Genomic DNA, 14331 nt, shown 5'->3' on the forward strand with positions numbered 1-14331 from the left:
TCCCTACCCCTCCTTCCCTCTCCTCCTCTCCTTACTCCTCCTCCATTTCCTCACCCCGGTTTTCTCCGACTGTTCTGTCCAGTCTTCCACCTTCCTGGCCGTAGTGGCTGCAGTTGGGCATTGCACCATCCAAGGCAGAGGCACTGTACTTGGAGCATCTAGGTATGCATTACTTGTTTGCTAAACTCCGCTCAGCTGAACTCCATCAAACTTTTAAAGGGATTGCAGTTCCTTGGGGAGGGACAGAGGGGTTGGGGTGCCGTGGAGGTGGAGGAAGGTTATGCCTTAATGCACCAAAATCTTGCCTTTTAGCAATTCAACCTCTGACTAGAGGGAGAGATAAGGAACTCTACTTCAAGGCGAGCAATCTATAAACATTTTAACAGAGGCACAAGGAAGATGCTTTGGAAGGGAGACATTAATTAGGAGTGACAAAAGTACTGGAAGGATTGGAGGCTAGCCATAGCTAGAGAACTTTAGAGGTTAGTATAAATGGCTAGGGAGTGAATACAATTCCATGTTGAAATCACAACCCCCTGACACCTCAAGTGCTGAAGAACCCCCAAAAGTTGGTCAGGGCCTGTCTCAACTATCTGTCCTAATTCTATCAAAAACCGATGGTACCGGTTTTTAAAGGCACTTAGTGACATGCGTACTGAAGGACTCAATGAGAGAGGGTAACATGGAGAATAGACTGTATAGGGAGGAAGGAAGTTGGAAGACCAGTTAGGAGTCTATTGAAGTAATTCTTTGGGGAGATGATTTTGGTTTAATCCAGGATTCGAGTAGTGGAGGTGGTGAGATGTTAAATTTGGGGTACAATTTAAAGGTAGGACTAACAGGATTTGTGACAGATTGGACATGGGGTACGAGAGAAAGAGAGGAGTCAAGGATGACTCCACGAATCTTGGCCTGACCAACTGAAAGAATGGAGTTGCTATGTATTGAGCCAGAGAAAACTGCAAGAAGAGTAGGTTGTGGGGAAGGGTAGGAATCAGAAGTTTAGTTTAGGACATGTTGAGATACCTATTAGAGATCCTAGTAGAGAGATAAATCGGGAGGTCAGGGGAAAGGTGACAACTTTGTGTCATCAGCACATAAGATGGTTTGTAAAACCAAGCAACTGGATGAGACCACCTGGTGGAAAAGTGTGGATGAAGAAAAGATGTCTGAAGCCTCAGGTCTCACGCAAACCAAAGTTTAGAGTTTGGGAGACCAGAAAGAAGTGGCCAGTAGAGGATTAAGAGGTGGTTGTGTCCTGGAGGCCAGATGAAGAAAATACTTCAAGAAGGAAGGAATGTGATCAATTAAGTCAACATTATATCAGATAAAGACAGATTTGACTACTGGATTTAGCAAATTCATTGTCACTACTGACCTTGACAAGAGCAGCTTTGGTCTGCTGGGGCAAGCAGAACCCTACCTGGAGATGGTTCCAGAGAGAACAGGAGTGAGAAATGCAACTCATTTAAAATGAGTGGGGCTACTGGAGGAAAGATTTCTTTTTAAGACAGGAGATGTTACAGTATTTTTGTTTACTGATGGAGGTGATCTAGTAGAGAGGGAAAATTAATGATGTACTGTAGGAGACAAAGGAGAGAAATACTGGAATGACGGCCTTGAGTAGATAGAAGAGGATACAATCTAGGGTACAAGATGAAAGATTGGTCTTAGGAATATGGAGCATTCATCCATAAAACATGAGGAAGGGAGAATATATGGTGACTAATTAACGGCAGTTGTGGTCGTGGGAGATTGTGGAGCTCTCTTCTGACTGCCTCTATTTTCTCACTGAAATAGGAAGTGAAGTCTAGACTGGGTTATGTTGTAGTAATACGCAACCTCTGTATCGGAGGGGTTTAACACGTCAAAGTTTACTTCTCTCTGATGCTAAATGTCTATTGCTGGGAAATTAGCAAGCCTGTTTGCACTCTACCAGACCAATGGCTTATTTCAAAGCCTTGTTGGCCAACCACTAACATCAGGGGACTTGGAACCCATTTGTTTCCCTAGAAGGGGGTGCCAGTTTAAAGCAATGGGCAAGGAAAACAATTTGTATCACTTACTGAGTCAACTAGAAGAAAAGGTGAAATCAGAAGGCTCTCATTAGAGGGATTCATCCCTTGGGTTTAATATACACTTCTGGGGAATATGGAAATCTCCTGAAATTGTGTTGCATTTGAGGGCTTTTCTATTTATCAGATCCCTAAAGAGGCCTGTGACCAGAATGGGGGCAAAATCTGCTGCTATTGAGAAAGCTGCTTCAGTATGCAGCTGTGGGGTAGTCCACAAAGCTCTGGTCTTGGTGTTCTAATACAAAAAGCCATCACTGCTTAAGCCTCCACTAAGTGAGATATATTGTCACACATCTCTCCTCATTTTAATTCACCCAACATTTCTCCAAGATAGTAATCGGACATTTCCAAGAGAAAACTGAGTGGCACAGAAGCTGAAGAACTGGCCTGACTTTTCTTTCTTTCTTTTTTTTTAACTTTTTATTTTATATTGGAGTATAGTTGATTAACAATGTTGTGATAGTTTCAGGTGTACAGCAAAGTGATTCAGTTACACATAATTCATGTATCTATTCTAAGTTTTCATAGCCAGTGAACAGGGCCGCCAGAATTGAAGCTCTGGCCTGTCTTCCTCCAAATCTTCCTTTCCATGACACCCTGCTGCTTCCCAGCTAACTGGCTGTGAGTACCACATCTTATCACTGTGGAAATTAAATGAGATCCTGTGTATAAAATAGATTTCGTATACTGTCATTTAGGTAAAGCATTGGGCAAGAGAACAGATAGCAATGGATTGATCTGAGAAAATTTGCCCAGAAAACATTTATAAAAATGCTTTTAGGAACTGATGAAAGAACAGAGACCATGTCTGACCAAAACCTACTTTCTTTTCTTTTTTTCCTTTAGACACCCAAGGAAGAAATGATGCTTCTGCCTGCTATATCTTCATTGACAAAAAGGTTAATAGTTGGTTTATATCAGCGACTCTCAATCTCGGGGTGACTTTGCCCCAGAGGAACATGTGGCAATGTTTGGAGACATGTCTGGTTGTCACAAAGCAGGGGAGTGTGCATCTAAAAGGCAGATGTCAGGGCTGCTAATAAAATTCCCACAAAGCACACAACAACCTGCCACAACAAAGAATCATCCGGCACAAATGTCACTAATGTTGCAGTTAAGAAGCTGTAGTCTATAGGTCCAAAATGAAAATGCTTAAAATTAAACTCCTCGTATTGTTGATGAATTATAATTGGTGAAAATGGATGTTACATTTATATTAAAATGAGTGAGGAAATAAAATAAACACAATTTTCACATGTAACCCCTTTTTAAAGTAGTGTAGAAAGGCTCTGGAGGTTGGCCACAGAGACTCTGGAAAGATGAGGGGAATTCGAGGAAGGCTTTGATCAGTTATGTTACTAGGTTAAGCAGAGCAATTCAGCTCCCCGAAGAAAAATGTAGGATAGTAAGTCTAGGAGTGGGGGAATATTACAAAAGGAATATTTGCTCAAGGGAAAGAGATTAGGTTTTGTTCTCTTTTGCCACTTTTCTTGCCGGTGGTGCAGTATTGCAGTGCAGCAAAAAAGTCAGAGTGGGCACCAGTCCCCTATAAAACCAGCCATGAACGACAGAGGTAAGGGAGGGCTTTCTGCTCAGATGAGCCGCTGTAGAGTGCACCCTGTCTGTGGTGGCTGAGGGTGGTGGCAGGGACATTGCCGAGAAAGATGTGCCTTCTTAACAGTTAACCTTAAGCTGAGCAAGAACGGTTTGGCGCCAAGATAATTGCCACTAATGGGTGTGTTAGAGTCACCCCTGGACACATCTGGATTACAGAGTGGAGGCGTTCTGCATGTAGAAAGACAACATTACTGTTTTGTTTTAAATTATTATCTGAGTTAATAATCCCTTACACCAGTTTTCTGGCAAGCTCCCAACTCTTCTCCACTGATGCGCACCTTCAGTGACTAAAGTGTTTCATAATTGTACAAGAATCTTCAGCTGCTCTATCACTCCATCCTTATCAGATGGAACAGACTGGAACTATTATCCCTCTAGAGTGACTGAAGTTACAGTTTGCCCCTGTCCATCAGCATGCGTCATCAGGAATAGGGCAGGGTTCCAGGTGAATTTCACAGAGGTCCCTGATGCCAGCCACTGTTTTGGGAGCTGTTACACGGTGACCTTTCAGGTGTCTTAGACCAGGTAGCAGAATCCTTCTCCGCACACAGAAAAAGAAATGATACTATCGTACGTACTCAGCAGTAGCATTTTCCTGTTAAATAAAGAAAAATAGTTACTCCTATAAAACAGCAGCCAAGTTAAGTAATATAGAGAATAAATTATATTAAAAGAAAGCCAGAAAAGCAATTCTGATAATATGCAGCTTTCAACAATTTGGAAATTTTTTTTTAACTTCTAACTAAAAGAAATGCTATTGTTCTAGCACATTCCTAACTGTTAAAGAGTAAACCTATATGTTTTATAGCAACACCTCAGTTATCCCAGAGGCCAAAATTCTAGTAATCTTATACATCTGGAGTGGCATGGAACCCAGAGGATTAAAGGGGGGGCGCGGGGAATTTTTAAAGTGTGTCTAACGGGAAAAAGAAGAAAAACAACCAGGGCGTCCAGCTTTAAGCCACTGAAGCGAAACCTGATTGGCTTGGGTCCAGGATGGCACTTAATGGTCTCTTGGTTTAATGTTCAGAAAGAATAGAGATACTTCAGTGCCTTTTAAGAGTCATAAAAGGCAAACCACAGCAACACTCAGGCCAGGAAGTAGAGAGGAAGTCTGATGGAAGAGGGAAGAAAACAAGCGAGGGAACAGCAAACAACAAAGGCAGCAAGTGGCGAATATTACAAGTGGTGGCAACGAACATTGACTCTAGGAAAGCAATTAGATACAAGGACAGATACTAAAACTGAAGGGTTTGGCCTCACTAACAGCACAGGACAGTCAGGTGGTGTTGCATGGCGTTGTGAGAGGGTATCAGGAAGTGAGTACAAGGAGTATTTGGATGGCAGTGGTAATACCTTTCTTTAAAGAGCACCTCATTTGTGCCAGACACTTCACTAGGAGTTCTGCCGTATTATTCAAATTTGTACCATCCTTCAGAGTATCGTTCTCTGCTTTCTGTAGGTGAGGAAACAGGCTCAGAAAGGTTAAATAATTTGCCCAAGATCGTACACCTATTAAGTTGCTGTGTCAGGACTAAAACTTTATAGCACCACGGCTCATGTATTTTCTAGTATCCATACCGCCTCCTAGGACTTTCTAGAATGGCAGTGTGGGAATCCTGGCAGCCATTGAGTTCTCCTGTGTGGGGAGATCATTTCACACACAGAGAGAGAGGCCGTGTCAGAATATGCCATCATTATGTAAATACTGAAGTGGCTATATTGCCAAGGAATCATATTTCAGAGCTTGGAAGGGGATACGGAACAGAAAGGTTCTTCTAGGTAAAGTGCATCTCAAGCTTTCTCTAGGGACAAATCAGGTTCTCCATGTGTCTTTGGTTCAACTTAATTGAAATGGTAATTTTTGAGCTTACAAATTAGGTCAGGTTTCTTTTCTGGTGGTTGCCCCTGCCATTTCGAAGTAGGACTTGACCTCAGAAGGTGCGAAAATCAAATGGCAAACCGTGAAGCCACAGAAGAATGCTTTAACTTTCTGGAAGTACATTTCTGAGCTCAGGGAATATTTCCCAGGCAGTTTTGTCATGATGGTGAGACTAGACAGAAAGGCTCCTGGGGGTAGACACTCTGTCTGATCCATCTTTTATCCTCAGAACCTAGCGTGACATTCCCCTAGATGTGGTGACAAGAAGATGGTGATGGTGGTGGTGGAGGTGTAAAAAGGAGATGCCCTTCAGGGATGGAATCACCTTGCCCGAAGCCCTGAAAATCGTTGTGAGATTTGTAGAATAGCCCAAGTCAGGAGCTCAAAAATGTTAATTTAATGAACAAAATCAGTCTATCTAGGAGATGTCTTCCAACTTCTACCAGAAGAGATGCCATTGGTCCAAAAGCCATGGCATTTCTATAAAGCAAGGGCATTCAGGATTGGGACACATGTGTTCCCCTCTTCTTCCATGCCCACGTGAGGCTGGGCGGCAGGGTGTTGGGGGAGGAGGCATATCAAACTGCCGGGATGGTCCTTCCTGTCTCTGAGGCCAGGGCCCGTCTAGGGCCAGAGAGACAGCAGCAGCAACATCTGTCCTGCTCTAACTTTCTGTTTCTGCCTATTCTCTCTTCATCTGAGCTTTTAAACTGCCTTTAAAACCGGAGCAGCAATGGGCGTGTATATGCCTTCAGCTGTTTCTAATTCTCTCCTAGGCCCGCTCTCTCCAAATAAATGACACATTGTAGAAGGTGTTTTACAGCCTGACTTGTTAATAGAACCAGACTGCTCTGTGACAAATCCTAACACAGCAGTCAAGGGTAAAAGACAAAATCACAAAATATGTGAGTTAGATAAACAGAGTCATCTGTAAAAGAAGGAGCTGAACCTTCTAATTTTTAAAGTGCCTTCTAATTCTAAAATTCTAAACTTTAAAAAAGATTTCCTTACAGTTTAAGGGTATGCTGCTTTATACTAGGGCTATTGGATTTTTCTTTTATCGGTGGAGTTAGTTTGTCTTCATAGATCCTACTATGAACAAGTGAATAAATAATATGAAGTTAATCGAATCTGCTTATTTTCTCTTTCCCAGGGACTCGGGACTGAATGTCTGTAGAGCACTGTAAAACTCCTCACTTAACATCATTGTGTTTAAAAGATTATAATTTTGAGTAAGTAACTGCAGGACGCACTATCATGATAGAGAAAACATTCTTCCTTAAACGTTCATAATTTTATGAACTTAATTTTGATAAACTTATTTAAAAAAAAGTATTTTCTTCCTTCCTTGCAGATGGGGAAATGGTGATCAAGACCACAGCTTAACTTGCAAATGTCAAGAATCTCATCATCCTTTGTTCCTTTGCGATTGATTAATATGTTGACTTGTTGCTAATGAGCTAATTTATAAGCCCAGAGAGGCTCTAACTATTAATGTAGAAGTAACAAGCGAACAACAAAGTGCTGCTGAGCAGGTCTGTGAGCACAGCGCTGTGCACAGCCCAACTCAGGACGGGTGAGAGAGAGGAATGCACAAGCGGTACATCCCCACCTTCTCAAAAGAGACAAGAGGAATAAACGGGAGGCCCCTTTGGCAATTATTAATATTTCCCCACCGCTTACGAAGTCGCTGCATGTAATATTAAGAGACCACCACTAAGTGGCACTGTCTCACCAGTGTTCTCTTTTATCAGCATGATGAAGCCACCGTCACCTTTGGATGGTGGAATACATTTATTGCCCTGTGTTTGCTGATTTGGTTTTAGCAAACTCTTTCTGCTCTCATCATGCTTCTCTGGCTTTTTCTATATCCTTTCTTCTGTTTTCCTTTAGTTCTTGGGAATCTGGGCCAATGATAGGCATAGAAATGGTGGCCACCATGGTGATAATAATCATATTAGACAACTTAAAGGAGAGAAACACTGATTGTGACCTTTTATTGAAGTCTTATTATGTGTTAAGGGCTTTCCAGCTATTACTACCAAGATTCATGAGGACTCTGCAAGGTTGCCTTCATTTTATGAGCAAAGAAACCAAGGTTCAGAGAATTAAAGCAACTTTCCCAAGGATACCCAACAAGCAGGTGATAGAAGCACAACGTGAGTCCAAGTGCTTGTAACGTTAAGGCACTAATGATCTTTGGACCATTCATGGAACTTAAACATCGGGTACAGTGAGAAAAACAGGAAGAGGCTAGGCTTCACGAAGTTCATAACCTAAAAGAAGAAATAGGGTAAATGAACCAAGTTATTTATAACATAATTTTTAAAAATAATGACTTATTTATAAGTTCATAAGGTTTATAAAGGGTCTAAGATTACTGGGGATGCTTACTAGGAACAGAGTCAAGAAGACATCCTGAAATCGACTCTTCTCTTGGAGTTGAAATTTTTTGTAAGGGACATAGTTCTGAAGACGAGAGTAGGGGGGGCAGGATAAAAAGCAGATGTTCTTGGATTTATCCCTCAAACTCATGAATCCTTCTGTTCATAATTTTGTTTCATGACACTTTCATTTGCTCTGTGTCCTTTGAGGCGATGTCTCAGCTAGAGCTCTAGTCATAGGGGAGGGAGACCTAAGTAAAATATTTCAAGGGCTAAAAGGCTCAACTCTCCCAGATTATTTATCCCACAGAACTGTATGAACAGAAAAAGCCAGGAATCTCATAGTGCTAAAACAAACTAACGTTTATTTGCTGTGGGCTGGACATCCCACGTGGTGCCTCGCACGCATCACTGTACTCTATCTTTTATTTATTTTTTATTGAAGTGTAGTTGATTTACAATACAGTGTTGTGTTAGTTTCAGGCGTACAGCAAGTGATTCAGTTATATATATATATATATATATATATATATATATATACATATATATATTCTTTTTCATATTCTTTTCCATTATGGTTTATTACAGGATATTGAATGTAGTTCCCTGTGCTATACAGTAGGACCTTGTTGTTTATCTATTTTATATATAGTGTGTGTATCTGCTAATCCCAAACTCCTAACTTATCCCTCCCCCACCCCCTTTCCCCTTTGGTAACCATAAGTTTGTTTTCTATGTCTGAGTCTGTTTCTGTTTTGTAAATAAGTTCCTTTGTGTCATATTTTATATTTCACATATAAATGATATCATAATATTTGTCTTTCTCTTTCTGACTTACTTCACTTAGTATGGTAATCTCTAGGTCCATCCATGTTGCTGCAAATGGCATTATTTCGTTCTTTTTTATGGCTGAGTAATATTCCATTATATATATATCTCGCATCTTCTTTATCCATTCCTCTGTCCATGGACATCTAGGTTGCTTCAATGTCTTGGCTGTTGTAAGTAGTGCTGCTATGAACATTAAGGTGCATGTATCTTTTCAGGGATTGAACCTGGGCCCTCCACAGTGAAAGTGCCTGGTCCTAACCACGGGACTGCGGGGGAATTCCCTACCTTTTCGAATTAAAATTTTCTCCAGATAATATGCCTAGGAGTGGGATTGCAGGATCACATGGTAGCTCTATGTTTAGTTTTTTAAGGAACCTCCATACTGTTCTCCATAGTGGCAGCACCAATTTACATTCCCTCAGGATGTCGGGCTTAGGCAGGTTTAGTAACTCACCAGAGGGCACACAGCTAGGAAGTAGTGAAGTTAGGGTTCCATCCAAATTGGCAGATCAAAGAGCCCAGATTTTAACCTTTAAACATATGACTTCCACTTCACATGCTACATGGCAGCAAGCAAATGCTCTGGCCGTTATAGAACTAACTTAACTTTTTTTTTTTTTTTTTTTTTTTGCGGTACGCGGGACTCTCACTGTTGTGGCCTCTCCCGTTGCGGAGCACAGGCTCCGGACGCGCAGGCTCAGCGGCCATGGCTCACGGGCCCAGCCGCTCCGCGGCATGTGGGATCTTCCCGGACCGGGGCACGAACCCGTGTCCCCTGCGTCGGCAGGCAGACTCTCAACCACTGCGCCACCAGGGAAGCCCCTAACTTAACTTTGATTTATAAGTTTCAGAGAACGTTCAACTATATTATTGACCTTGATGCTAACAACAATTCAATGAGAAAGGCAGCATAGATTTTCTTACCACTCCTTCCCCTCCACCCCCCTGTCCCTGCGAGCAACACACATGCCTCCACCAGGAGAGTTTTTTTGGGGTTAATTCACAGAGCTGCTAAGTGTCAGACACTGGACTTGAAACCAAAGTTCTCATCCTTTGCTCCTTGCCTTTCTTCTGCAGTAGCAACACCCCTTTATAGTAAATCATATATTATAAGGTAAATTTCCCTCCATTGGCACTCAGAATACGCTAGCTCCAAAAATCTCTGTTAAACGTCAAGCATGCTATTTAGGAAAAGCTGTATTAACATCAAATAATACATGCAGGTATATATTTTAAATCACTTAAAACTCCTGAGAAAGGAAGAAGAACCTAAAATGCTTTTCTCAAAAATTTTACATGAATGATTTTAGAGGCATAGGCAGTGATTAATATAATTCAATTTAGAATCAACATCTGTGGTTTTTTATGTGTTGTGAATAGAGAGATTTGTACTTTATCAGCACAAACAGAACATGATAAAGTTATAAAGATAAAACGCATATGACCTAAGATATCACAATTGTTTCGATACAGTCCCAGTCTTTCCAGTTACCCTCTAAACTGCAAAATTCTGGGAACCCAAGACAGGGGAATGTGGCCCAAAGGGGAGGGCCTGAGGGTAGTAGTCAACAGGTGCGGGGTCAACAGGGGAGGTGTATGCCATCACTGGTCTACTCCAGACCTCACCTTCTGCACCTGTAACAAGAGGAGGCTAGAAGACCTGTGAGATACCTAAAATGCTAAGAAAGAATTCTTAATCTGGATAAAGTCTGGAGACTTGTTTTATTCAGTAGAAAATCCAAGATTTTAAAGAATGGTGCAGACTGAGAAATAGATTAAGAATTACTGTCTTTTAAAAGTGAATTCATAGACGGTGAATAATAATTTTAGAGCCCAGAGACACTCTCGCTAAAACAGTCATGAGGTACAATCTCAGGTACCTTACCATTGTTGGTCCAAAAGGTAATTGAATGCTGTGCAAGGAGAAAATGCGAGCGATCCCTGATTCACTCTTCTGGCGGACGGTTCCTCCGACTCTGGCCCACAGAAAGGCCACCTTGGTTTGCTCTTGAGAGGTGGCGCTCTTCACCAAAAGATCATCACAGCAAATCTTATGGTTGGGCACGAGGCTTCCACTTTATTAAGTCTTTTTAATGGACCACAGTTGTTCAGTGTAAATCAATGTGGGATGCATGGATATCAAAGCGATTATCAAGGTACCACATTTCCTGAGATGATAAACTTCATTCAGAATTAAAAGAAGAAGGAGGAGAAGAAAAAGAAGAGGAAGGAGGAGGAAAAGGAAGAATAGGAGAAGGGAAGGGAAAATCTTAAAAGACTTCCAATGTTTCAAGAAGCGTTGAAATTCTCTTGTGGGCCATTCTTAAGTTAATTTGGAAATTTGGGTTCCAAATTAGTGTGACAAAGAGATGGGTTTAGAAGCCTTTGGTTCTGTAGGAAGAAGGAACTGGGTTTTTAGGACCTATCAACCACAGCTCTAGACTAATATGTATCAGCATTCAAATGGTGCTCTAGTGGAGAAGACCATGTCCACGGAGAGTTTCAAAGGTACAAGTATTATTCTTAGTAAAAAAAAAAAAACTTTAGTATCATGAATAGAAATTAAAAACCTAGGGTTTAATAAACTGTGGCTCAAACTGAACAAAACTCCCAGAAAGCAGAGCACAAGGATTTGGTTCCTGGCTTAAACTGATGATATTACAGGATGCATCTTTTAATACCCTTCCAAAAATGAATCTGTTCATGGTCATGAAGTAGAAAGTGTTGGAGCTTTTCCTTGGCCAGGGGCTAATGGGCTGCCACTGTTTTCGCCTCATAAACCGGGTCAACCCCCCAGCTTACATAACAGTATCCACAGTTTATGTTTGAACTCCTCCAAAGATGGAGAGCTCACTGTCTGTCATAGCCCACCTTGGACAGTGCTTCTTATTAGATCATTCCACTTATATTAAGGTGAAATTTGCTTCCCTGAAGTTTTGTTTTAATTCATCCACAAAATAATACTTTGAAAAGCATTTTTGAGCATCTGCCACATGTCAGGCCCTGTTGGGCTTTAGGAGTAAAAAGATAAGAGAATTACATATAGTTCAACTGATTTGGCAAAATTTGTAGTCCAGGTTGATCCATCTCAATTTTTTCCATCCTAACCCTCCTAAGAAATAGGTCCAACTCTCAGGATAACAATGGCATTCTACTGCAGACGCATTAGCATCTCAGCAGAGATGTAAACTGAAGACGACCTTAACTGTCTCTACTCACCACCACCACTCCCCCTGAAGAATCACTGCTGTGATGGTTCTGTATTCCTAAAGAAGTCCAATCCTATGTCAACAGGGTGGTAGGTCAAATATCTGAAGACAACTGTCATACATCCTTCTCTCTACCCCAATCAATTCTTCTTTCAGCTAAACATGCTACAGAATTCAAAATATGATTATTATCTTTCTGAAGCAAAGATTGTATCCAAAAAAAAAAAAAAAGCTGCTGATCATATCTGTAAATGTATCCATAACTGTGGTAAGTGGAAGTGAACCCATCAGGCCAAACCAATAGCTGAACAGAAGCAGAGATGTTGAGCAGGGAGAACCCTGAGCTATATGCAGTGCCCTGTGGATGTGGCTTTTCTACTAGAACGTAGTCTACAATGACCAGCTCAGACGTGTGGAGGACATGGAGTTGAAAACGGGGAGATGGGTGTACTCACTGCCCCATCGTCTTGTCTTCCTTTGCCCTAAGGCACAACAGATTGTTCCTTAATGGGGGTTAGAAAGGAGATAGAAGAAAGATTGGCGAAACCTAAAATTTAAAGAGAGAGGAAGAAGAAGAAAAGACAGGCTAAGATAAAAATTGTTCCAGCTTGTATAGCCGGGACGTTTATAATGTAAAGAGACAACAGCTGCCTTAAAGGGTTAGGACTCACTGCCTGATTAACATCTTTTGATCTTTTTTTTTTTTTTTGCGGTACGCGGGCCTCTCACTGTTGTGGCCTCTCCCATTGCAGAGCACAGGCTCCGGACGCGCAGGCTCAGCGGCCATGGCTCACAGGCCCAGCCGCTCTGTGGCATGTGGGATCTTGCTGGACCGGGGCACGAACCCGTGTCCCCTGCATCGGCAGGCGGACTCTCAACCACTGTGCCACCAGGGAAGCCCCCATCATTTGATCTTTTGCTATTGAAAAGACCCTGTGTATTTTCAAAGGCAGTGGACTTCTTAAACAAAACCAGGGGGTCTGGGTTAGCAGAAAGCTGTTAGAAAACAACTCATCTTTTGTTTAGTAATCTTTTTGTCCTACCTGCTTCATAATCTTCAGTTTCCTTCTCTCTGTTATTGGGGGCTGCATCTAAATCTGAAAACTGGGGCTCTGGGACATGTGATTTGTCAAAAACAAACATAAAGATCCTTATGACCTAAATTGGTCAGATCAGATTTTTCCCATGAATATCATCATAGGGGAGCTTCTTTTTCTGTTTTCTTCTGAGTTTATTTTTTAATCCTTTACTCTCCATCTCCAAAAATCCCTGTGAATTTCAGTGGGAGAGATTAGCACATCATTACAGCATAGCAGTTTCAGGATTTACTTTCTATCTCATTTATCTGCGTTCTTTTTGCGAGTTTCCAGTGAGCTTGGTACCCCTACCGAATTAGATTGGTCATCAGGAAGTCAGCATTCTCCACTGGCCAACTTGGTGCAGCATATTGGTAGGAGGAATTGGGGCATCTCCGCGTCCATGCAGTCATCCCAGGGTGGCTGGGCAATGAGGTGGGGAGGCCCTCTGGTCATTTGGGAGGACCCAGCAGTCGTCATAACTAGTTCAGTCTCTGTGGCCCATTCAGCTCTTGGCATCGCTGCCAAGCCAGCCAACAAAGGAGCATTGTAATCCTGACAGTTTCCCAGCATTGACTGGACAAGTGCAGACCACCAACCAGCTCCGTTCGCTTCTGCTCTTCACAAGTGAGACCATGAATAGAAAAAAGTCAGTGGCAAAAGTCCCACATCCTGCTGAAGTTAGTGTGTGGATGCTTTTCTAGCAAGTGAGTCTCCCTTCAAGCTGGTAATCCTCATACCTGTTTCCTTGTGCTTTTTTGTGTGCTTGTTTTTAAATACAGTTAGCTTGAATGGTAAGGCATAATCCTCATCGACGCCACCAAAAACTTATGTTTGAGTTTTGAAAAATAATCACATGGCATGCAGTACTTTGAAGAATGGGAAGTATAATAAAAATGCAAGTTCATAATAAGCTTCAAAGATAAGAAGCAATAATTCCAGCTAGTGCTAGAGGCCACTATGATTCTTAAGAAGTTGAATTTGGGGGGAATAGACTAGAGTTTTCAGGAATAAAATGAAATACTAACTCATTTAAGTTTTTAGACATGCACCCCAAAGTCTGCCCTTTCTGTAGACCAGGCCAAGGACATTTACAACTCTGATTTTAAGAATAGCAATAAATAAAATAAAATGTTTAAGAACAAAGTAAATTCAGAGATATTTTTCATGACTTTATCATTGATTGGAAGTCAGGAAATATTTTTGACAATCAGATAAAATGATCTTTTAATACATTTTAATGGTAAGAGTGGCATA

General features: G+C 41.5%; 1 long non-coding RNA gene across 1 annotated transcript; it reads left to right on the top strand.

Moving 5' to 3' along the window:
- The first annotated feature begins 80 nt into the window (after positions 1-80).
- LOC141276025 (uncharacterized) lies at positions 81-8386 on the top strand. The gene is made up of 4 exons (XR_012324819.1): positions 81-162; positions 2922-2974; positions 6728-6806; positions 6929-8386. It is a non-coding gene; the product is annotated as an uncharacterized lncRNA (long non-coding RNA).
- Positions 8387-14331: the final 5945 nt, after the last annotated feature.

This window comes from Tursiops truncatus, chromosome 12 (genome assembly GCF_011762595.2).
Source record: "Tursiops truncatus isolate mTurTru1 chromosome 12, mTurTru1.mat.Y, whole genome shotgun sequence".
In the NCBI taxonomy this organism is placed as follows: Eukaryota; Metazoa; Chordata; class Mammalia; order Artiodactyla; family Delphinidae; genus Tursiops; species Tursiops truncatus.